This window comes from Vanessa cardui, chromosome 21 (genome assembly GCF_905220365.1).
Source record: "Vanessa cardui chromosome 21, ilVanCard2.1, whole genome shotgun sequence".
Lineage (NCBI taxonomy): Eukaryota > Metazoa > Arthropoda > Insecta > Lepidoptera > Nymphalidae > Vanessa > Vanessa cardui.
Window position 1 is genome coordinate 671,501 of NC_061143.1, and position 25,702 is coordinate 697,202.

Sequence of the window (25,702 nt, forward strand, 5' to 3'; positions counted from 1 at the left end):
GACAATAGACAAGTGACTTTGCTGTCTACTTATGTGGGAGCTGAGCCTGTATCCACTATTGAACGCTATGATAAGGTTGAGAAGAGGAAGAAATTTATACAGTGTCCAAAAGTTGTGAAAGAATATAACGCCCATATGGGCGGTGTGGATTTAATGGACTCGTACTTGGGCAGGTACAGAATCCGCATGAAAAGTAGGAAGTGGTATATTAGGCTATTCCATCATCTTCTTGACTTGACAGTCATAAATTCGTGGGTCTTATATAAACAGGTATGCTATAAAAAAAAACATAGCTGCGAAAAATATATTGAATTTAGCAGAATTTAGAACAGAACTTGCAGATGTTCTATGTAAATATAAAACCCACACCCAACCTGCACGAGGTCGACCAAGTAGTAGCAGTACTATAGAGGATCCATCTTCTAAACGGAGGAATACCCTTCAGGTAATGCCATCGGCAGATATTATACACGATGGTACTGATCACAAACAAATACGCATGGATAATCGCATGCGGTGTATGATGCCAGGGTGTAAGCTTCTAAGTAGCATCAAATGTGAAAAATGCAAAGTTTTTCTGTGTTCGAAAAAAAATTCTGACTGTTTTAATAAATTCCACATTTAATTATAATAAATAATTCATTACTTTGCAAACGGTTTTCATTATTCCTGAATAGAAACCCCCATAACAAAAACCCGAAATCTAAGGGTAGCGAATACTTGATTAGGTATTAAATGCATGTTGTATCAAAAATGATACCATACGATTTTTGATAAATATATGTAATAAAATTACATAAATATTTTTTTTACTATTTTTCCCTTATTTGTTACCCCTTTATATCTATATATATAAAAATGAGTTGCTGTTCGTTAGTCTCGCTAAAACTCCAGAACGGCTGGACCGATTTGGCTAATTTTGGTCTTGAATTATTGGTGGAAGTCCAGGGAAGGTTTAGAAGGTGAGAAAGTATGATAAAAATGCTAGGAATATAATATAAAAAAATTCTTTGTTTTTCCTTAGAAATAGATTTATTAGAGAATTACCATTGATTTTCTATGATTATCGATGATAGACGATAGACAATAAAACATTGATGTTTTAAAATTGATTCTGCATTATTTAAAACATCGCTAAGTCTAATTTTCGAATCTATTTCTACAAAAATAAGTGGCATTTTTCGATGTCACTTTAAACTCGAGAACGGGCTCAACTATCCAAACTAAATTTTCAGGGTTTGTTTGGACTATTTAGTAGATGGTTTATGTGAAGTTTGCTCAAAATCGGTCGAGTGGTTCTTCATTAATCAAATTTTTTGTAAGAAATGAATTCACTAAATGGTGGGTCATTTTGCTAATGGAGACTTTTTAGACGGGAAATTGTGCGGTCAAATTTTAAGTAAGTATTAATTAAAAATCATCTCCCAGTTTCAATAGGTTATAAGTCTTATTTCAGTTTATTATTTACAAAAAAAAACATTTGAAAGTACAGCTTTTGCATTTATTTTCATATCTAAATACACGGAAAAAAGTAAGTGCCATGAATTTTTATTCGTATCGATTGATGGTTCGTCCATAAGCACAAAATTATGTCGCGAGATGTGGTAAACTGTATCATCGGTACATCGTTGACATGTATGCCAAAATAGAAACTGTACGTCTTAATTTTAATCGTTTCAACCAAGCAAAATTAAGATCCGAAGAATATATTCAATTGCAAGATGCGATAGCGAATGATGCTATACGTTAGCATCTGTGACATCGGACGACGGACTATATTGCCATCTTCGTTTTTTGGTTGCCCACGGCATATGAACGAATATGCACAAGACGTAATTTCTTATGTACGAAAAATGGTCGACCGGATCTGTTCATTACATTTACATGTAATCCGCAGTGGGATAATATTAAAAACAATTTATTTGAAGAACAGTCGACAATTGATCGTCATGGACATTACAGCACGTGTTTTTCGGCAAAAATTGAAAGTAATAATGGATTTAATTGTAAAATTATGTATATTTGAAGAGGTGATTCCATATGTACTCCATTGATTGGCAAAAAAGACATACACATGATACACGTGTATTAATTTGGTGGGTACATAAAATAACTCCGGATCAAATCGATAACGTTATGCGGTGAGCTACATATGAGTTCGTTATATCTATTTTTCGAATTTAATAATTTCTTTCAGTCGCAAAAAAACATCGATGTTATCAATTAACATAGATGTTTAGAGCTCCATAAACATCAAGTATCAGTGTTCGGTATTGATGTCATTATCAACGCCATAATCATGTTTTTGTAACATGGGTAATCCCCACTTTGTCAAACATTTGATGTTGCCCCCGTTATTCAGAAATCAAATTGAAAGAATAGTTATATCTTTGTAACTACATATTAATTCACAGGAGGTACAAGAAAAACCTTAATTTTAACTAACTTCAGATATTTACTGTCTATCAGATCATTCTTATCATTTATTTTATTTATATTCATTTATCGCCAAAAATAGCGCGATGGCCAAGATCCTACAGATATGCAAATTTATTGTTTGGGACTAATACACAATGGCCATTAAAAGATCAGTGGAAGAACGTACGTTGAAGGATCTTCGTAACAACCAAAATATTTTTGGTGGGGCCATGATTCTGTTGTCAGGCGATTTTCGTCAGACTCTTCCAGTTATTTCCCGATCAACTGTTGCTGATCAACTAAACACATGCCTTAAATCATCAAAATTGTGGCGGCACATAAAGACACTCCAAATAAGATAATGAAAAACGTCATTGAGGCAACAATCATAAAGGGTAAATATAAAGGAAAGGATGTCTTGATCTCGCGTATACCAATGATTCCAACGGATTTACCATTCGATTTTAAACATCTATAATTAATTCTATTAAATCTAATTTCCCGTGCGCCTGGCCTTTGCGGTGATAATAAATAAATCGCAAGGCCAATCGTTGGAAGTTTGAGGAATCAACTTGGAGTTTCCCTGTTTCGCGCATGGACAATTATACGTCGCGTGGTCACCACAAAACAAAACAAAAAAATTCAGTTTATCAGAAAGCTTTAAATTGATCAACAGAGTGTATCGTTACTGTGTGTGTGTCAATATCAAATTGAAAACTTTTAAATAGCCAGTATTTTAGACAAACTTTCTTTTGTATAAATCTAATTTTTGTGACGTGACTATTTTCAGCAATATAAAGTACATAGAGCTGAGATGGCCCAGAGAGCTGAGATGGTCCAGTGGTTAGAACGCGTGCATCTTAACCGATGATTGCGGGTTCAAATCCAGGCAAGCACCACTATATATATGTGCTTAATTGTGTTTATAATTCATCTCATGCTTGGCGGTGAAGGAAAACATCGTGAGGAAACCTGCATGTGTCTAATTTCATCGAAATTCTGCCACATGTGCATTCCACCAACCCGCATTGGAACAGCGTGGTGGAATACGTTCCAAACCTTCTCCTTAATGGAAGAGGAGGCCTTATCTCAGCAGTGGGAAATTTACAGGCTGTTACTTTACTTTTACTTTTTTTTTACTTTATAAAGTACACAATATTTAAAAAATGTTATTAGCAACATCACCATAATAAAACTTGACCACCTTTATTTTACCTGTGTTTTATTTAGGGATATTTTATTGATTTGTATTGTAAATGAGTTTCAAATTAAAACTATAGCCAGTTTACACTAAATGGTTTTGCAAACTTTATGTTAGTATTAATATTAATTATATTAACAATTAATTTAGGACTTAATCATAGCGACATGGCAATCAATCATGATTCCTGTGTCATTGAAAATATAGAAAAAATTATTCAGTGTCGCTTTTAATGTAAGTATCAGTTATTTCACCGGTTTCGCTGCGTGCAATGGTTTCTATGCACATCACATTTGGACTAATTTAAGCATTTCGATTATGGCAATACAAGGTTTGCCGGGTCAGCTAGTAATACATATATTTTTCTTATCATAATAAATAAATCTGTGCATTTAAGGGTTAAATTAAAAGTCAGCTATTTATTAATACTGAATCAAGAAAACTCAACATCAAAAGCAAAATTATATTTTTTAATGTTATAAACAGGCCTCAATTTAAATACATTCTTAAAGTGCTGATAATTGGCGTATTCACTCTACATCGAAACCAGATGGCAACTTGGTCAAGCGTTATATACGTTTCATTTTTTTTCCTTTTGTTTAATAAATGGTTTTATTGTAAATTAATGTTGTTGTTTTTGATTTCATGTAGGATTCATTTCAAATGGAATCTTTATTACCTGAAGAAATTAGGTATGTAATTACTTTTGTTTTCTTTTCGTCTGTTTGACATGACTGTTTTTTCTTCAGAGTCATAGCTGACACATCTAGAACTAAGCAAAGCACGCCAAAAAAAAAGCTTCAACAAAGACAAGAGTTACCAAAATCAGAGCGGCAAAAACATAGGTCTCAAAAGTATCGGACCGATTGGGAAGGTTCAGACACATTTAAGAAGTGGCTCAAACCAGGACCTAATGAATATAAAGCCAAATGCATTGTATGTGATGCTATTTTAACAGCTGAGGTTGGTGTTTTAAAAATGCATGCCAATAGACAAAAACACTTCGAGGCCATCAAAAGATTACCATCTACGAGCTAGCAAGTTTCTGCAATGGCATCATTTGTAGCGAAAAAAGAACCACCACATATTCAAAATGCTGAAGGGAAACTTACCGGATTTTTTGTAGAACACAATTTAGCATACAGTACTGTAGATCATTTAACAGAATTATTAAAAAATATATTTTCCGATTCACAAATAGCTCAGAAATTCTCTTTAAAGAGAACTAAAGCAACTTCCATTGCTACAGCAGTAAATATATGACATAGAAAAAGAAATTTTAGCGAATAAATTAAAATACAATACGTTTAGTGTGATTACTGATGAATCCACCGATATTAGGAGGGTCATATAGGCAACAGTGACTCAGTCGGCTATAGTGGCTCAGTCATGTTTCGACCTGAAGGGATAGGAATATATATTTGTCTCTTTTACCGATTCGAAGGCCTTGGTACTCGTGCACGTTTAAACCAGTTTGCTCGCCGTTCGAGCGCCGCGCGGAAGTGTGGGGGAGTGGGAGTGGGAGTTTTTTTTTTCGGGCCCACTAAATTACTTTCTAAGGTGAGTTTCGATTGTTTTCATATCTTTGTTTGTTGCTATAGGTAATAGCCATTATATTTATCGGATAGTAGGTCTTGTATCAATTGTCTTTAACCCGTATTTTGACTTATTTGTTTTAAATCTCGGTTGTTGTGATCAAATATTTTCAAAATAGATGGACCTAGGCGATCAAAAACCCACACAGCTACTCAGACGCATGCGAAATCTCGCTAGAGACAAGGTCTCGGACTCAACGCTGCATTGTAATTGTGTGTTAATTTATTTTTGAAACAGATATTGTAATTGTTGTGGCTACTTTAAAAAGCTTCACATGTGGCTGTTTTCGCATAGTTGTTTTACATTTGTCATTAAAACATGTAGAAGCTACTAGTGGTCCTTAAATAAATAAATAAAATAAATAAATAAATAAATATGATATGGACTAAACTCCTACCAGCACACGTCCGTTCTGTCCTAGCCGTCAGCGAAACCTTCAGCTCAAAAACGAAACTCGAAGAGCTCGCACTCCTCGCCGACAAGATGATGGAACAGATACAAGAGGTCGCCGCCGTCTCCACGCAACCATCTACAATTCAATAGCCGATGCTGTCAACCAATCAAACCGACACACAATTTCTTATAAACGAAATCCGAAAATTATCGCCGAGTTAAAAGTAAGACCGAATACAAGACCGCCATACAACTATCACCGTCAATGTTTCCGGTCCCGCCAACGAAGTTCGTCCCGATCCCGCACACGCGAAGAATCATCGTCACCCTACTGTTACTACCACCGTCGTTTCGGTAGTCAAGCGAGGCGCAGCACAACACCATGCAGCTATAAAAAAGAAGTATCGGAAAACTAGAAAGAACGTTGGCTGCGGCGGAATCCGGCGTTCCTACTACATACCGCCTATTCGTAACAGACAAGAAGACGAAACTATCTTTCTTAGTAGAATACTGGGGCTAACATATCCGTTCTACCAAGAAGACAAGGCCAGAAAACAACGCCGTTACCATTCAAACTGTACGCTGCGAACAACACGACAATATCAACATATGGCGAAAAAACACTCGAACTCGATCTCAACCTCCGACGTCCGTACAAATGGAAATTCATCGTTGCTGACGTGTCGAAGCCTATACTAGGAGCCGATTTTCTAAACCACCATCAATTGATCGTAGATTTAAAAAATCGAAGATTGATCGACGCCGTCACAAATCTCAAGATCAACGCTCCTATAACATCAACAGATACGCCTACAGTCCGCAGTATAGATATCCGCAACGCCTACCACGAAATATTAGCAGAGTTTCCCCGCACTACACGACTAACTGCGATGCAACTACAACCGAAGATTAACGTCGAACATTACATCGAGACACATGGCCCGCCTATACATTGTCGCGCTCGACCGATCCCGCCACATCGATATGAAAAAGTCAAGAATGAGTTCGAGAACATGATACAACAAGGACACTGCAGACCGAGTAAAAACCCATGGTCATCGCCACTGCACATCGTTCCTAAGAAAAACGGCGACATGAGTATGAGTATGGGGCCATTACCGAAGCCTCAACGTGATTACAAAACCCGATCGCTATCCGGTACCGAGAGTCAAGGACTTTACGTATCATCTCTGCGGGAAAACAATATTTTCAACGATCGATCTCAACCGAGCATACCAACAACTAAGCGTAAGGGAAGAAGACATCGAGAAAACCGCCATTATAACACCAATGGGTTTATTCGAATTTCCCCGAATGTGTCCCGGATTAAAAAACGCCGGACAGACATTCCAACGCTTTATACATCAAGTACTTCGAGGATTAGACTACGTGTTTCCATTCATCGACGACGTACTCATCGCTTCAAACAATGAAACCGAACATCGAGAACATCTCCGAACAGTTTTACGAAGACTCGAAGAGAATGGAATCACTATCAACCCCGCCAAATGCAACCTAGGCCAGTCTGAAGTCAAATTCCTTGGGTACATCGTTTCTAAAGAGGGAATTAAACCGCCTGAAGAAAAAGTAAAAGCAATAGTCGACTACCCTAAACCGAAAACAAAAGAAGAATTAAGAAGATTTCTCGGTATGCTCAACTTCTACCGTGACCACATACCGAACGCAGCTACAATACAAGCTCCTTTAAACTCATACCTACACAACGTAAAGAAGCGCGATAAAACCGTCATTCAATGGACCGAAGAAGCAACGCAAGCCTTCGAAGCGTGTAAGAAGAGCATAACCGACGCCACCTTACTCGCTCACCCTTCAAATCAAGCTACTCTAGCGATATTCTGCGACGCATCCGATACATCCGCAGGAGCCGTCCTACAACAATACATCAAAGAGAAATGGCAACCTATCGCTTACTTCTCAAAGAAATTCTCCGACGCACAAAACAAATATTCAACATATGATCGAGAACTCCTATCTATCTACATGGCAGTTAAACACTTTCGTAAGATCTTCGAAGGACGACAAATAATAATATTCACCGACCACAAACCGCTTACATTCGCTATGAACAAGACGCAGACATCGAACGGAACTCCGCGGCGAACAAGACAGTTGTTATACATAAGCGAATTCACCACGGACATACGTCACATAAGCGGGAAAAATAACATCGTCGCAGACGCCTTAAGCCGAATCGAAGCAATAGCCTGCCCATCTACAATCAACTACAGCGAAATAGCGAACGCTCAAGAAAGAGACAGCAACATTCAACAATTATTACAACAGAGCAACTTATCCTTCAAGAAAATAAATATCCCGAACACCGACAGCGAAATATACTGCGAAATATCTACATCTCAAATTCGACCTTATATACCCGAAGAATATAGAGAGCAAGTTTTTAACAGCGTACATAATATAAGTCATCCCGGAACCCGAACAACGCGCAAGATGCTTACGAAAAAATTCTTTTGGCCTTCAATGAACTCGGACATCGCTCAATGGACGAAAAGTTGTATAAACTGCCAAAAAAGCAAGATACAACGTCACACGTCAAGCCACATCGAAGCATTCCCGCCAAGCGACGGTTTTCAACACATCCACATAGACATCGTCGGACCGCTTCCTACTACAGCACAAGGACATCGCTACTTAATCACGATGATAGACAGACAAACCCGCTCGCCGCTCGTCTATAATTACTGGATAGCAAGATTCGGATGTCCCGCCACACTAACAAGCGATCAAGGCCGACAGTTCGAAAGTCACCTGTTCAATAACCTTATGAAAATTCTCGGAATAAACAAAATCCGTACTACGCCATACCATCCGCAAAGCAACGGAATCGTCGAACGCCGGCATCGTACATTGAAGACTGCACTGCGAGCGAAGCTATCGAACACGAGTTCGTGGGGCAATGAACTCGCTACAGTACTACAGGTCGCGCGGTGAGTTTAGATCGCTCGGCAAAAAAAGAAAGGGTATGCGCAGAAGTCATTTTTAGGTGTCGAAGGGGTGAGGAGCGGAAAGGGGGGACGGGTGCGCGCTCGCCGGCCACCGCGCCGACACGCTTATTGGTTGATCAGTCGCTCTTCACTCTTCGCGCCATGCGTTTATTCGTTCCGTGTCTCGTGATTACAACTCTGTACTGTTGCGAACAAAACTGTTAAATTTTATTCAGAAAAATGGTTTACGACGTGAATTGTTTTATTATTAAGGAAACAAATGAGATCGTTGGAAATTTAAAGCAAGTAAAAAATAGAATAGCAGAAGCCATGATTTCATTACGGGAAAACTTAGTAACGCCTATACAAAATGTATACTTGATTGCAAATAGAAGAACAAATGACGCTGTAATCAAATAAATAAATCCGTGTTTATTGAAGTATGCAATACATTAGAGCGAATCCAGGCAGAAGTGGCCGAAGCTAGCAAGATAAATGCAAATAAATTACAAGAAATTATGAACAATTTAAAACAACAGCAAAAAAGAACGGCACTTGCTACGAACACATCTGTTATAACAGTAAGGAGGCTTGCCACAGAAGCAAGTAGTTCAGAATTTCTTACGGTTTTTAGAACACCTGGAAAAAAGAGACAGCGCACGAATATAGTAACCGGAATAGATAACTTTGATCAAGGCGTCATAAAAAGATGCATCCATAATTTCCATTTAACCAATAAAGAGCTTCCCACTATTGAAAAACTCAGACAAAAATTACAGGAAGATATAAATTTTCAGGGATCAAAAACTAGTCTTCGCCAAATTATAAAAGAGTTGGGATTTAGGTGCAAAAAAACTGAAAACAACAGAAAAGTTTTGATTGAAACAACAAACATTCGACTGAAGCGCATAGAGTACTTGGAAAAAATTAAAAAATACCGCGAAGAAGGACGTGCTATAGTATACACCGACGAATCATACGTAGATTCTTCACACTCCAATCCCAAAGCTTGGACGGACAGCTCAACGAAAGGCCTTAAAACGCCTATTTCCAAAGGGCAACGAGTGGTTATCGTACACGCTGGGCATGAGGCGAGCTTTATCCCAAACGCACTGCTGACATTTAAAGCTGGAAGCAAATCGGGCGACTACCATGACAACATGAATTACGAGAACTATGAAAAGTGGTTTAGAACACAGCTTATACCTAACTTACCACCTAAATCTGTTGTCGTGGTAGATAATGCTTCATACCATAGTAAGCAGTATGACCTCGCGCCCACATCCAATTCCAAGAAAGTCGATATGCAAGCCTGGTTGTCCGAAAAAGGCATACCATATGATAAAAATATGTTGAAGCCGCGGTTATATCAGTTAATAAAAACACACAAAGAACAATACAAAACTTTTTCTATAGACAAAATTTTGGCCGAATATAATCACAACATTCTAAGGTTGCCTCCGTACCACCCAGATCTCAACCCCATTGAGATGGCCTGGTCTACAATAAAACAGTATGTAGGCAGTAAAAACGTAAAATGGAATGTTAGCAGAGCTATGGAGTTGGTGAAAGAAAAAGCGGATCTTATGGGAGCACGAGAGTGGGGGTTATTATGGAATAAGGTTAAATCTATTGAAGAAGAATATGTAAAAAGTGATCATATTATTGATCTCATGACAGATGAGTTAGTCATTCTTGTCTCTGATGATGAAGACAGCTCGGACAGCGAAGAATCCCAAGAAAGCGATAACGCCGAAATATCTGGCGAAGATAACGTGCCCTCATCATCGTGCTTTCATTCTGTACCTTCTTCTTCGATGGTGCACGATGATTTAATGGAAGGAATATCACGACTGTCAGATGATTAAATTTATTTTCTATTTCATTAAATATATCATTAAAAAACATGTTTTCATTCTTTTTTTTAAAACCCTACTTATGAGTAATCATTTGTTAGGCAATATTTATTTATTTTAAAAGGTGCGAAAGTAAATAAAATCATATCATCGTAAAATATTTACATTCTAGGTCCCAATAGTACAAACAAGTATAAATTATATTTATTGCCCTTAAAAATTTTGTGCACGACTGTACATGCGTCAGACTGCCCCCTCCAGTTTTGTCGAGCGATCTAAACTCACCGCGCCACCTGTACTTGGAGCCGCACTACGCACCGATACCGGCGTTAGCACAGCTGAGCTTACCTACGACTATAACCTACGATTGCCCGGCGGCTTTTTCGTCGAAAAGCTACGCGCGAACATCGCTCAATAATTATAAGCCTCAGCCGTTCGAAACACATCGAAACAATAAACACATCTTCGTGCATCAAGATCTACGTACATGCAGTCATGTGTTTATTAGAGTCGACGCTTTAAGAACGCCACTTCAAGCACCATATGAAGGTCCCTATCGAGTCGTAAAACGATCGAATAAGGTGTTTACGATTCAATTACCCGATCGTCAAACCAACATATCGATCGACCGATTGAAACCTGCATACGTGCTACAAGAACCAGAAGAACAGAATAACCTCACTCAACCAGATACAAACCTTACCATTACCTTACCTTACCACAAAAAACCCGTTACCATAGAAAACCAGTTACCAGAGTTACCTAACGCATCGAATAACCTGTCAACATCAAAACATCAATGTCAGGCCGCAACATCAAACTGCCGGTACGTTTCACTTGAGGGGGACTCCTGTAGTAGCACTTTGTTAAGACGCCGTCGTCGAAACAAGATTAGTCCCGAAAAGGACTGTTTTGACGTGAATACGTTTTTAAAATTGCTTCCATAGGGACGCAATTCAAAAAATCGAATGATAACAAAATCGGGGGATACAGTTTAGTGTTGTAGCTACATATCTATAATCCCCATCCAAATTCCAATTACACCACTGGATAGCTAAAGGATCAAAGAATTTATTACGCCCAGTAAAGACTGTAACACATCGCGCGCGGTGGAGGGGGAGCCCCGCCATTTTGAAGGCCATTTTGCTGCGTATCGAGATTTCCATTTAGTATAACTTTCGACTCGGTGACGCTACGACGTTCGTTCAAGTTCTAATCGCTAGCTCTCGTCAAAATCTATCGATTATTTATAAAACATTACTGTAAAATTATTGATATAAGTATTGAAATAATAAATAAATATTACTTGTAGCGCCATCTAGTTTTTGTATGTGTACTAATATGTCAATAGTTTTTAAAAAATAAAATAGTCTGTAGAAAGCTACGCAGTGTGTTTTATTAGGTTATGGGCCCAGACTCATCTTTCGCGGTAAAAAGTTGTTTTTTCGATCTAATATTTGTGGAATATCGTACTCTGAGTAGTTAGTCGTGTGTGGACTAATCGAGTTAACCAGAATTGTTCAGATTAAGGACAGTGTTGTGCGTAAATTGTTTTTTCGCCGAGTCACGTTCTTGAACAATGGCGGCTAGTTACATAGTAAATGTACCGAAGCTTAAGGGTCGACAGAACTACGATGAGTGGGCGTTTGCCGCTGAAAATTTTCTCATCCTAGAAGGAGTGGACATCAAAGTGAAGCCAGACGCGGGCATCCTTGCCGTTGATGCGCAGAAGGCAAAAGCAAAGTTAATCATGACTATCGACTCTTCGCTTTATGTTCATATCAAGGACGAGAAAACCGTTCATGATGTATGGGAACGTCTTAAATTACTTTTTGATGACTCAGGATTTCAAAGAAAAATCAGCTTACTACGGAGTCTTATTTCTATTAGATTAGAGGATTGTGAATCTATGACTTCCTACGTAACACAAATTGTGGATACAGGACATAAATTACGAGGAACAGGATTCCAAATTACCGATGAATGGATAGGTTGCCTTTTATTGGCGGGATTAACTGAAAAATTTAGTCCGATGATAATGGCGATTGAGCATTCAGGTATGGCAGTCAGTACGGATGTCATCAAATCAAAATTGTTAGATATGAGTACAGAGGTTGGCAGCACTGGAAACGAAAGTGCTTTCTTGTCTAAAAGTTGGCAGCATCGTAAAAAACAGGTTGGCAGCAGCGGGGAAACCTCAAAGTTAAAAACTTCATCTTCGAAACCTGTCAAAACGATTCGTTGTTTTAAATGTAAACAAGTTGGACATTATAAAAACCAATGCATTTACAAAAACAAAGAAAAGGAAAGCACAGTGTTTAGTAGTTTTTTCTCAAACACAACCTACACAAAAACAGATTGGTATATTGATTCCGGCGCCAGCACCCATATGATTTCCGATAAAGAACGTTTATCAGATATTTCCTATAACCCGTCTATGAAACACATCGTAGTGGCTAATAACGTAACAGTACCAGTGTTATGCTCAGGAAAGACGCAGTTGACCACGATAGTGGATGGTTCAGAGCACAATATTACGGTGCAAAATGTCATGTGCATTCCTAACCTCACGACTAATCTTCTCTCAGTTAGTGAGCTGATTAGAAACGGAAACAGAGTGGCTTTTGGAGAAAATATTTGTAAAATATATAACAAGCACAATATACTTGTTGCCAAAGCACACTTGGTAAATGGAGTGTACAAGTTGGACATCAAACCAGAATATTTATTGGCAGGTGCAACAATGCTAGAAGACAGTTTGTTATGGCATAGAAGGTTGGGCCATATAAACAGTAAAGATCTGAACAGCATGAAAAATGGCGCTGTAGAAGGAATTACCTACCCTGATAAAGCTGAAATTGATAAATCCCAGTGTATCATATGTTGTGAAGGGAAGTTAACAAGATTGCCTTTCTCACACAGAGGTTCCAGGAAAGACAGTGTGTTAGAGGTTGTACATGCGGATATTTGTGGTCCCATGGAGACAGTATCAATTGGCAAGTCAAGGTATTTTCTCCTGTTTATAGACGATTACAGCAGAATGTCATTTGTATATTTTCTGAAGTCTAAGAACGAAGTGAAAACAAATTTTAAAGAGTTTAAAGTTATGGCCGAAAAGCAAACAGGAAAATTTATTAAGGTACTGAGAACAGACAATGGCGGAGAATTTTGTTCTTCAGAATTTGAAAGTTTTTTGAATAAAGCCGGGATTGTGCATCAAAAAACAAATCCCTACACGCCAGAACAGAATGGCATGTGTGAAAGATTAAACAGAACTGTGGTGGAAAGAGCTCGATGTCTTCTTTTTGATGCTAAAATGGAAAAGAAATTTTGGGCAGAAGCAGTAAATACTGCAGTATATCTGCGGAACCGAACTATAGCATCAGGCTTAAAAAAGACACCTTATGAGCTCTGGACTGGAAAAAGGCCAAATCTTAGCCACCTACGCGTTTTTGGAAGCCCTGCAATGGTTCATATTCCTAAAATAAAGAGAACCAAGTGGGACAAGAAGGCAGACAAGCACATTCTTCTTGGATATGCAGAGAATACCAAGGGATACAGACTATACAACTTGGTAACAAAAAGCATTACCACCAGCAGAGATGTTGTTGTCATGGAGTCTTGTCAAAACTCAGACATGGTACAAGCTGTGGTGGAGGAGAAAGAAGTAATAGCTGGTGAAGAAGAAGGGAAACAAGATCAGAGTTTAATTGACCATTCAGACTATACGTACATGCCAAGTGAGCAGGATACTTCATGCACTACAAGTTCTGATGAATTCTATGATTCTATGTTAGAAAATACAAATGTTGAACCAGGTGAAAACTTAAGTAGAGGAAATCGTGTTAGAAGACCACCAGAACGGTATGGTTACAGTCATGTATGCGTGACAAATATTAATGATGAAGGAAATTTAACCTACAATGATATTTTGAATGGAGATGAACGTGAACAGTGGTGTAAGGCAATGGAAGACGAGTTGCAATCATTCAAAGACAATGGAGCTTGGGAGCTTGTGGACAGACCTACTGATGTGCGTGTGGTGCAGTGCAAGTGGGTGTATAAGAAAAAGTTAAATAGTGACAACACAGTGAGGTATAGGGCTAGATTAGTCGCCAAAGGTTTTACCCAAAAGGAGGGAATTGATTATACAGAAACTTTTTCCCCTGTTCTAAAATACTCTACTCTGAAATTGTTATTTGCTATTAGTGTTAAGTTAGATTTAGATATCACTCATTTAGATGTGACAACAGCATTTCTCAATGGAGATCTTGAGGAAACTGTGTACATGCAATTGCCTAAATTCTTAAAATGTGAAAATGAATGTAAAGTTTTAAAATTGAAAAAGGCTGTTTACGGATTAAAGCAATCTGCACGTGCATGGTACAAGAAAGTTGATAATTGCTTACAGGAGTTAAAATATAAAAACTCCGTTCATGAACCATGTTTATTTGTTAAGTCATCAGGAACTATAAAAACATTTGTTGCTTTATTTGTTGATGATTTTTTCATTTTTTCAAATTGTAATGAAGAGGTTGTTCACTTAAAAAGTGAACTAAGTACCAGATTTAAGTTGAAAGATTTAGGTAGATTAAGACAGTGTCTGGGTATGAATGTGACAATAGAAAAAGGTAAGATATGTATTGATCAGAAAAAGTTTATAGAAAAATTATTATATAAGTTTAATATGGAAAATTGTAAAACTGTGGAGACTCCTATGGAGGTAAATTTAAAGCTAGAAAAAGGTAATAATATAATTAGTAAATATCCTTATCAACAACTCATAGGTAGCCTAATGTATCTTTCAGTTCTTACAAGGCCAGATATATCATATTGTGTAAGTTATTTAAGTCAGTTCAATAATTGTAATAATGAAATCCACTGGAAACATGCAAAAAGAGTTTTAAGATACTTGGGTTCTACAAAGTCTTATGGCTTGATGTATGTAAAAAATAATTTAGATTTAGTTGGATATGTAGACGCAGATTGGGCCTCAAATATTGTGGATAGGAGGTCCTATACAGGATATTATTTTGAATATTCAGGGTGTGTTGTTTCTCATGAATGTCGAAAACAGCAAACAGTGGCACTATCCAGCACTGAAGCTGAGTACATGGCCATCTGTGAGGCAAGTAAAGAAGCAATCTTCTTAAAAAAACTATTATCTGAACTTATTAATAGAGAAAATGTGCCAGTGCTTTTGTATAATGACAACCAAAGTGCACAAAAATTAACAAAAAACTCTTTGTATCATAGGAGAACCAAACATATAGATGCTAAGTTTCACTATATTAGAGAGGCAGTAGAAAATAACCTTGTTAAGATTGCATACTTAAATACTTCAGAAATGCCAGCTGATATATTTACAAAAAGTTTATGTAAAATAAAACATAATAATTTCATGCAAAAAATAGGTGTAGTAAATTTGTATTAGAATAAACATAATATGTTTCTATTTACAGTATTTTATTGTTTTTGATTATTTCAATAAGAGGTGATATTGATATAAGTATTGAAATAATAAATAAATATTACTTGTAGCGCCATCTAGTTTTTGTATGTGTACTAATATGTCAATAGTTTTTAAAAAATAAAATAGTCTGTAGAAAGCTACGCAGTGTGTTTTATTAAAAATTGTGACTGAGAATATAATAAGGTGTTAAAATAAAAAAAAAAGTAACAAAAATATATAATGTCGGCCTATACGCGTCGAAAAGCCAAATTGAAATACAGAGATCGTATACGGTTGGAAAGGGCATCTCAACAGCAATCGAATGGTACCAAAAAAACAGCATATGATCGAGTCAAGCAGTGCCGGCAACGTAAAGTAATGAATGCGGCCGAGCGGATCAACGAAGGTGCCAGTACATCTGCAGCTGGGACGGTTGAAATTATGCAGATGGATGATGAAATCGCTTCTATATCGACATCGGGCTGTGTAGGCATCGATTGTGTACGATCGTCGTTTATGAAGACGCATTGGGCAGCAGCTAGTGCACGTTTCACCACGACGTTCATCAACAATCCATTCGGATACAAGTGTCATGTGTGTGATCGTCTATGGTTTCTGCGCTCATTGAAGTCAATAAATGAAAAACACTTACCGCTGCTTAATAATACTTTCCCTGGAGAGCCAGTGGCAGACTTTAAACTCTGCGGTACGTGTAAAAAATCACTGGACTCTGGCAAAGTGCCCACGTTATCACGATCGAACGGATTTGTGTATCCACCTAAGCAACACGGGTTGCCCGCTTTAGATCCGATTAGTGCTCGTCTAGTATCACCGCGACTGCCATTCATGCAGATACGTCGGTTGCGTTACGATGGCAGCTATGGTATCATCGGACAAGTCATTAATGTACCAGTGGATGTAGATACAATGGTGCAGCAGCTACCTCGTCAATTGGATGATGATCAGGCGTTCAATGTTAACATAAAGAAGAACATGATTCATAAATCTACGTATCTGAGCGGCGTGGTCAAAAAGTCAGTGCTAAAAGCTTGGCTCCAATTCTTACTAGGTCAACCATTGTATAAGCATTACAAAATTACAGTAAACTGGGATTCATTCCAACGTAACACATTAACCAGTTGTGTGGGAGCCAACGCCACCGATGATGATCCGATTGAGCACCTACAGTGTGACAGAAGTGCACCGGAGTCAGATGTTCTGCTTGCAAGGCAGCACACTATGCTTTGGAATGAAGAACATTGTCTTGACATTGCTCCGGGCCAGCATTCAACACCGCTGAACATTATTTACGACGTGTATGCCGAAGAACTATCGTTTCCTTTGATATACTACGGTACTGGCAGGCAGTTTAACTCAGATGTGCGCGTTACCCCATTCATGATCGCAACAAGCGAGATAAGAAGAAGCGATCGCCGCGGTGTCACACCCGAGCACATTTTGTACATGGCCATGAAAATTATGCGGCTGCGTGTCGTCGAAGGCATATATAGTATGTTTCGAAGCATACCACAGACTGCCAATATAACTCGCAAAATGCTGGAAGATCGTACGTTCGTCGATGAGTGTGTCGATGAAAACCTTGCATTTCTCAAATCATTACCAAATTCGGTGCAGTATTGGATGGCTCGCAAAAAGGATCTTTTCGCGATGATACGCCAGCCGGGTAAGCCTTCGATGTTCCTCACACTGAGTGCTAACGAAATACATTGGCCGAATCTTCTCAAGATACTGCATAAGTTGAGTGATACGTTCACCGATGTCAGCGTAGCCGATCCACTAGTAAACTTAACTCGGTCCATGCGCAGTCACTTGGTCAACGAAGATCCTGTTACCTGTTGTATCTATTTCAATAAACTGGTAGACTGTGTGATGGCGTTGCTGCAAGCCAAAGGGAAAATGAATCCCTTTGGGAAGTATCGAGTCGTGGACTTCTTTCAACGAATTGAATTCCAACACCGTGGTAGTCCGCATGCGCACATTCTTCTGTGGCTCGATTGTGATAATCGCGAGCCTGTGTCCGAAAGCATGCCTAATACCATTCAACTGGTTACCGATCTATGTTCTGTTAGTCGTGATGACTTGCCGGGTGATCAGTACAACAATCAAGTTCACCGTCATACATTTACTTGCACCAAACGAGGTGAAACAACATGCCGCTTCAATATACCCTACTGGCCGATAAGCGAAACACGTGTGCTATTGCCGATGTCAAAAGACGACACTCGTCGCAGCGGTTTTCAATCAAAGGCAGCTAAACTGCGTGAGTTAATAGAGGAAAAACATTATGACATACTTGACGAGTTCTATATCGACAATGGTTTAACGAAGGCAAAGTATTTGGATATAATTCGATCAACGTTACGTCGGCCAACGTTGATGTTTAAACGTGACTTTACAGAGATTTATACCAACACTTTCAATCCATGGATAGCACAAACACTGGGCTCTAATACCGACTTGCAGTTCATACTTGAAGAGTACAGTTGTGCGGCTTACGTAGTTGAGTACGTTAACAAGTCAAATCGAGGCATTAGCAATCTACATCGTGAGCTAATGAAGTTACACGATGAACACCCGGAGAAAGAATATCTACAGTTGTTGAAACTAGTCAGCCTGAAGTTACTCAACACGGTTGAGATGTCATCACAAGAGGCTGCCTGGTTCTTACTTCGCCAAAAAATGAGTGTAGCCAGCGTTGACGTTGTTTACATTCCTACTGTTTGGCCACACGAGAGACAGAAGGCTCGATAGCGTAAGGTCGTGATGGACAGAGAACGGTTAAACGAGAATAGCACTGACATATGGACCAAAACGATGATTCAGCGTTACGAGGATAGGCCCACAGAATTAGAGTCGATATGTTTGGCTGACTTTGTCGCTTGGTATACGGTTGTTGGTAAGAGAAAAAGAAAACGTCAAGACGACGACGACAACGAAGAGTGCAGTGAAGATGACGAGGATGATACAGAGGATGTTAATACACATTCAGTCACATATCGTAAACGAGATCGTTGTAGGGTTATACGGTATAAATCGTACGAGACCGATGATATTGTGAACTACAAACGAGAGATTGTCATGTTATATATACCATTTCGCTGTGAGGCAGTCGAAATAATCGACCGTAACGTATTTATGGAGACTTACGATGCCAGAGAGGCCGAAATAATGGAGAAGCGTAAGCAATACGAATCGAATATTGACATCGAATGTGTGGTTGAGGAACTGCGGAGGATGTGCGAACAGTTTGATGATCAAGATCCATTAGGTGCTCGTAATCAGCGCGAGGAGTTTGTGAAGGATATAATACAACAAGGCGGCGTAGAGAACGTAGATGATTTCGATGCTGCGACTATGGTGACATCTGTGTCTGCAGTTCGTTGGCGAACGAATGTAATAGCCAAAGCTGATTTCTGTCGCATGATGCGCAGTACGAACTCCGGTCAAAGAGAGATACTTCTGGAGGCTTACACACACTCGACTCGGAACCGATCCAAGTTTTCTTTACCGGCCCTGCCGGTAGCGGTAAGACTTATGTGCTGAAACTCGCAATGGAAATATACAATCGCTTCACAGTGCAACACAACTCTTTGAACAACGCGTTCGTAGCCTGTGCTTCTACCGGCAAAGCCGCCGTCAACATCCTAGGCGTGACTGTGCATTCTGCTTTCAAAATTACACAATCGCGTCGGTCTATCACAATGTCACGAGAGATCCTGCAAAATTACAGAAATATGTTTGTGGGTGTAAAATGCGTGATAATTGACGAGGTTAGCATGATCGGTTCAGATGTGTTACACAAAATTAACTCACGTCTACAGGAGATCACTGGCACTCATGATCAATCGTTTGGCAACATGAATATTTTCTTCTGCGGCGACTTTCACCAATTACCGCCAGTTAATGCTACACCCGTTTATCGGGCCCCTCGCAACATGATAGGTGGTGCCGTGCTCTGGCAATCAATAAACTACTATACACTACAGCAAGTAATGCGGCAAAGCGACGCTACGTTCTCTGCTATACTTACTAAAGTCGGCAACGGAGAGCGACTCGACGTTGATGAAATTAAGCGCATTGAGTCGCGATTTAGAACCCAACAATGGTGCGCTACGAACTTGATCGGCGTTGTGCGTTTGTATCATAAAAATCACAGTGTGGACTCATACAACAGCAGTGCTATCAATACAGAGACATACATCGTTGCCGACGACACTTTGATTGGCTACAAGAATCAGACGGAAGCTGCTACAGCCCGGCAAAAGCTTCACAAAATGAGTGTCGTCGAGTTGGGTGGACTGCCTTATAAGATCCCGCTTGCAGTGGGTTATCCTTACATGATTACAACTAACATTGACGTTGAAGATGGCATAGTGAATGGCGCGATAGGTGTTTTAAAGCATATAGAACTGCTCACTGAAGACGAGCATTATGCTCAATTAGAGGCACAAAACGAACCGTCAACGTCTGTGGCCACACATAAACAGCGACTTAGACTATAGATTGAATTCCCGCTCGAGGTGATAGGTCAGCGATGTCGACTCAAAGCTAAACCACATGTAATCTGCAAGCGTGACGTTCTCGACTTCAAATGGACACCAATAACAACGCGCAGTGCCAATATACCACTCGGTCCGACGATCAAATGCCGCCGAATACAGTTACCCATCGTGCCAGCTTGTGCAATCACGATCCACAAATCACAAGGAGGCACGTTCGATCAAGTTGTGTACCAATATGATAAATCGCAACAAAACCAACTAGTTTATGTGGCTTTGAGTCGCGTCACATCGTTAGATGGCCTTAACATGATCAATGCCCAAAACGATTTCAAGTTTTATCACGGATTTGGTCAGGCGTCTCCTACAGTTAGAGAGGTACGAGATGAGTACCAGAGATTGGCGCAACATCCGTTGCCGACACTAGTCGCGAAAGTAAAAAAGTTTTGTGATGGTGTTCCTGATCAGCGTTCTCTAATTATCACCGCCATTAATGCACAAAGTTTGGTCGCGCACTCAGAAGACATCTCTACCGATTCCATCATCAAACGATCTGATTATTTGGCAATCAGCGAGACTTGGATGGAAGATTCCATGACAGTAAATGTGCTTGGTTTTGAGCTGAGCTCATATTGTAATACCGCTAAGCGCAGACAAATCGCAAGTACATCAACGGTGGCGGAATCATCATCATCAAGTCGCAAAGCCGGTGGTGTCGCCATATATCGCAACATCAATAGCTTCAGTGATTGTAATCGAATAAACATTGACATTTCGGAAATTAATTTGGGAATGAAAGACGCAAAGGTTGGTGATGTCTGTCTAATAAACGTAAAAGTCAATGACATCTTCAAATTCATATTCGGGTGTGTGTACATCCATCCGGGCACAGCGTTAACAGAAATTAAAATATTTATGTTACGAACGCTATTAAAATATTCTAAAAACATCGCTAAAATTGTACCCGATTACGAGCCTGATCTTACTACACCAATTATGATAGTCGGAGACTTTAATGTTAATGTCTCACAAGACCACTCATTGCCCGGCTTCATGCTCAGTGAGTTTAATTTGTCTTTCATCGAAACTTCTTCAACAACGTTAGGTAATACCTGTATTGATTTAACGTTTACTAGAAATCTAGATGTATCCTGTATGCCATTTGTGTCGTACTTTTCGTATCACAGACCTATAATTAATAAAGTTATAATATAGTAATTATTTGTTTAGTTGATTTATTTCCTGAACTCATTAAATCAAACAGTTGCCATCATAAACAAAACATGTACACCCGGAGGTAAAACATGTATGATTATGACATACATAAATAATAATATTTTATATAGAAACTATTACCCGTTACGAGACGTATTCACGTACAACAAACGGCCGTGTCCATAACACAGCCACACCCCGTATTTTTTTTATTATGTGACGTTGTGAGTTGAGCAAATATTAACGAATATGCATAGTTGCAGTGATGAATCAGATGTTGATAAATCTCCACAAAGAAAGAAGAAAGTAGTGAGATATGAGCAAAAATTTGTTGACTCTTGGCTCAATGACGAAAATTTTAGTGGATGGCTCGTAAAAAGTAAGAAAGGTAACACTTATTTTTACTGCTCTGCATGTGACTGTGATCGTAAATGCGGAATTCAAGAATTGATTCGACATAAAAATTCATCAAAGCAAACTGTATAAAATTACAAAAGCAACCTAAGCTCACATCTTTGTTCCCATCAACATCAAAATCACAAGATCCACATCAAATGACAAAAGCCGGCGAAATTAAACTAGCATGTTTTATTGCGGAACATAACCTTGCATTTAATGTTGCCTCACATCTGACTAATTTAATAATATCGGTGTGTCCAGATTCAAAAACTGCAGAATATATGTCTATGAGCCGAACAAAAGCAAGAGCCATTGTAGTGAATGTGACAGGAATAACCGCTGAAGAAAACTTGATAAAAAATTTAAGGGAAAATGAGTTTTCATTGCTGGTAGATGAGAGCACTGATAAAGCAACAATCAAGCATTTAGCTTTAATAGCAAGGTTAGTCAACACAAATTATAAAGTAGAACATAAATTTCTAACTCTGATACCAATCACCGATGGCACAGCTAAAGTTTTGTACCAAAAAACTATCGAATATTTTAATGAAAAAGAAATTCCATACAAGAGGAATATGTTGGGATTTGCGTCTGATGGCGCCAACGTCATGTTCGGTGGGAATAACTCCATGATGACTCATTTGAAGAATGACATACCTAATCTTTTCACCATGAAATGTATATGTCATTCATTGCGCTTTGTGCATCTCGCGCTTGTGAAAAGTTACCGAGAGGTCTCGAAGATTTTCGCCGTGAAGTTTTCAATCACATCCAAAATTCACCTAAACGCATCGGTGATTTTAAAACTTTTCAGGCGTTTACAAATATAAAACCACATAAAATATTGCACCCCTCACAAACCAGATGGCTATCATTGAACGATGTTGTAAATAGATTGTTGGAACAACTGCCAGCTATAAAATTATATTTCCAATCAGCAGTGTTTACAGATCGTCTAATTTCTGCCCAAAGTATTTTAACAAAAGCCATGGAACCTACAACCGAATTATACTTGGAATTCCCTTCCCTCCGGACCTCGACAACGAGCAGACGTGCCCAAAACTTAGTGCTACTTTTTTTAAAAAAAATAATTTAATTTTAAAACATAAAATTCATCCTAATAAAATAGGAGTGCATATGTTGTGAGGAGTTGCAACTGCAGTCACATACCATCGCATCACGTCACAAGCACGTAAGCAAACAGTTTATACTTAAGCGAGAAGCTCCGCTCCAATGCTGCGTCGCTTACTACGACAATAAGATACGAAAGCCACGCCCTCCTCATCTACGCTACAAAGTACGCTACCACTGCTACGACACAGTTATGTGCTCCTAGTACTTTGTACTAATTTATGCAATAAGTGTGTTTTTTGAATAAAACAAATAGAATTTTGTTAAAAAGCGCCTAGACGAGCTTTTTCGTTAGAACACCTATCGATAACGAAAGTAAGAGACAGAGGCAACCATATTTCTGGTAACTCCGTCCCTAAAATTTGAGGGCCCTCTCCTACTCGACGCTGCTCTCCTGGTACATCATTTGAACATTTTACAATGCCCCTCAAAAGTGCGTGCCCTACCTCACCTGTACCCGGTACTTCTGTAGATAAATCCCACGACGAATTGGTTGATAAAAATGAGCGCTTGATTCACCATTCTGACTCAGCTCCGGATCTCTCCACACTCCTATTGAACATAACTGAGCGTAAAAAAAGAAAGCACGATGGAGTAAATCCTAATATTACGTCTCTAATAAGTGAAATGTTCACGTCTTTTTCAAAAGAACAGGAAAAACTTTTTTACGAATTAAAGAACTCAATAATAAATATAAAAGAGCAAAACGAAGAGCTAAAGAAAAGTGTAGATATGATGTCCTGTAAATATGATGAGTTTCTGACGCGTATTTCTGAACTTGAGACTGAAAAGAAACAATACAAAAAAACTATTGAACTACTCGAACAAAAAATAGAATATATGGAGCAAAAATCAAAATGTACTGGAATAGAAATACGAAACATCCCAAAATCTAGTGGCGAAACGAAAGAAAATCTCGCAAATATAGCAAAGAATACAGCAAAGGTGTTAGATCTAAGCCTAACTGACTTGGATATCAAAGACGTATACAGAAATAACTCAAAAGACGGGTCAAATCCTATCATAGTCGAATTAACAACTGTCACTATGAAAGAAAAAATGATACGTGGTATCAAAAAATTCAACAAACTTAAATCTAAGGAAGAAAAGTTAAATACATCACATCTACATTATTCACAACAAAAAAGGCCTATATATATTTCCGAAACTTTAACTAATAAAACGCAGAAACTCTTCTATATGGCTAGAAATTTTTCTAAAAGTCATCACTACATCTTTTGCTGGACATCTCGTGGTGTTGTCTATATTCGTAAAAACGAAAATTCGCCACAAATAAAAATAAAGGATGAATCGGATATTGAAAATCTTATAAAATCAAAATGACTAGTTTTAATCTTAATACTAATTTTCTTTGTTATGTTTACGATAATACTATATCTTTTAAGCAACTTTTTACTACACTACGCTGTTTCTCATTACTACATAATTCACTTACACACTATTTACATTTATAAAATTCTTTTATACATATTATATACACAAAATGCACTTACAAAATTCAATATACACATAGCTAGCCCTCTTGTTAATAAACATAAATGCTACAAACACACAAATACAGTCATAAGACGGAAAACTATTTCGATAAAGAAAGTATATAGCTCCTATAATGATGACTTCAAATAATATATTGTTAGGGAATAACTTAGACAGCTTTTCTGTATCACAATCGATGATTTGCGAAATTGAAGACACAGCAAAACATATCTTCTCGGGTATTACAATTATAACTCAAAACATAAGAAGTATTCATTGTAATATAAGTGAATTTGAGATATTAATTGCCAGGCTTAACATAAATTTAGACGTAATAGTGCTTACAGAGTGTTGGCTTTTAAATAAGTTAACAGTTCCATCACTTAGAGGTTACAAATGCTTTTATAATAAAAATAATAATAATCAAAATGAAGGCATAGTGTTGTATATTAAAGACCAGTTTGTATTAACAATTGAAGAACCATTATTTCAAGAAGGAAACTGCATTATTCTCAAATTAAAAGATATAATTATTATGGCCATATATCGATCACCATCTTACAAAAAAATTGACAATTTTTTAATATCATTTAATACTATACTTCAAAATTATTCACACTACAAAAATATTGTTGTCATTGGAGATATAAATATCGACATAAGTAATGAGCTTCAAAATGAGAATGCTGAAAAATATTTACACTTAGCCGCTTACCACGGCTTACTCCCAACACATACCTTCTCAACTCGTGATGCTACTGGATCATGCATTGATCATGTACTACTTAAAAGTAAGAGTCCTTCCATTACGATGGTTCTTAATACATCAATAACTGATCATAAACCGGTAATCTGCTCAATCAAAATGAAACAACATACTGAAATTACCAAATCTATTATCACAAAAATTAACTATGAAAAATTAAACTTAGAAATACAAAACATCGACTTAACGCCGGTATATACTTCTTATGATCCAAACCTTTCAATGCAATATTTAACTAGCGCAATTAAATCAAGTATACAAAATCATACCCAAACAATTATACTTTCGACTAGAA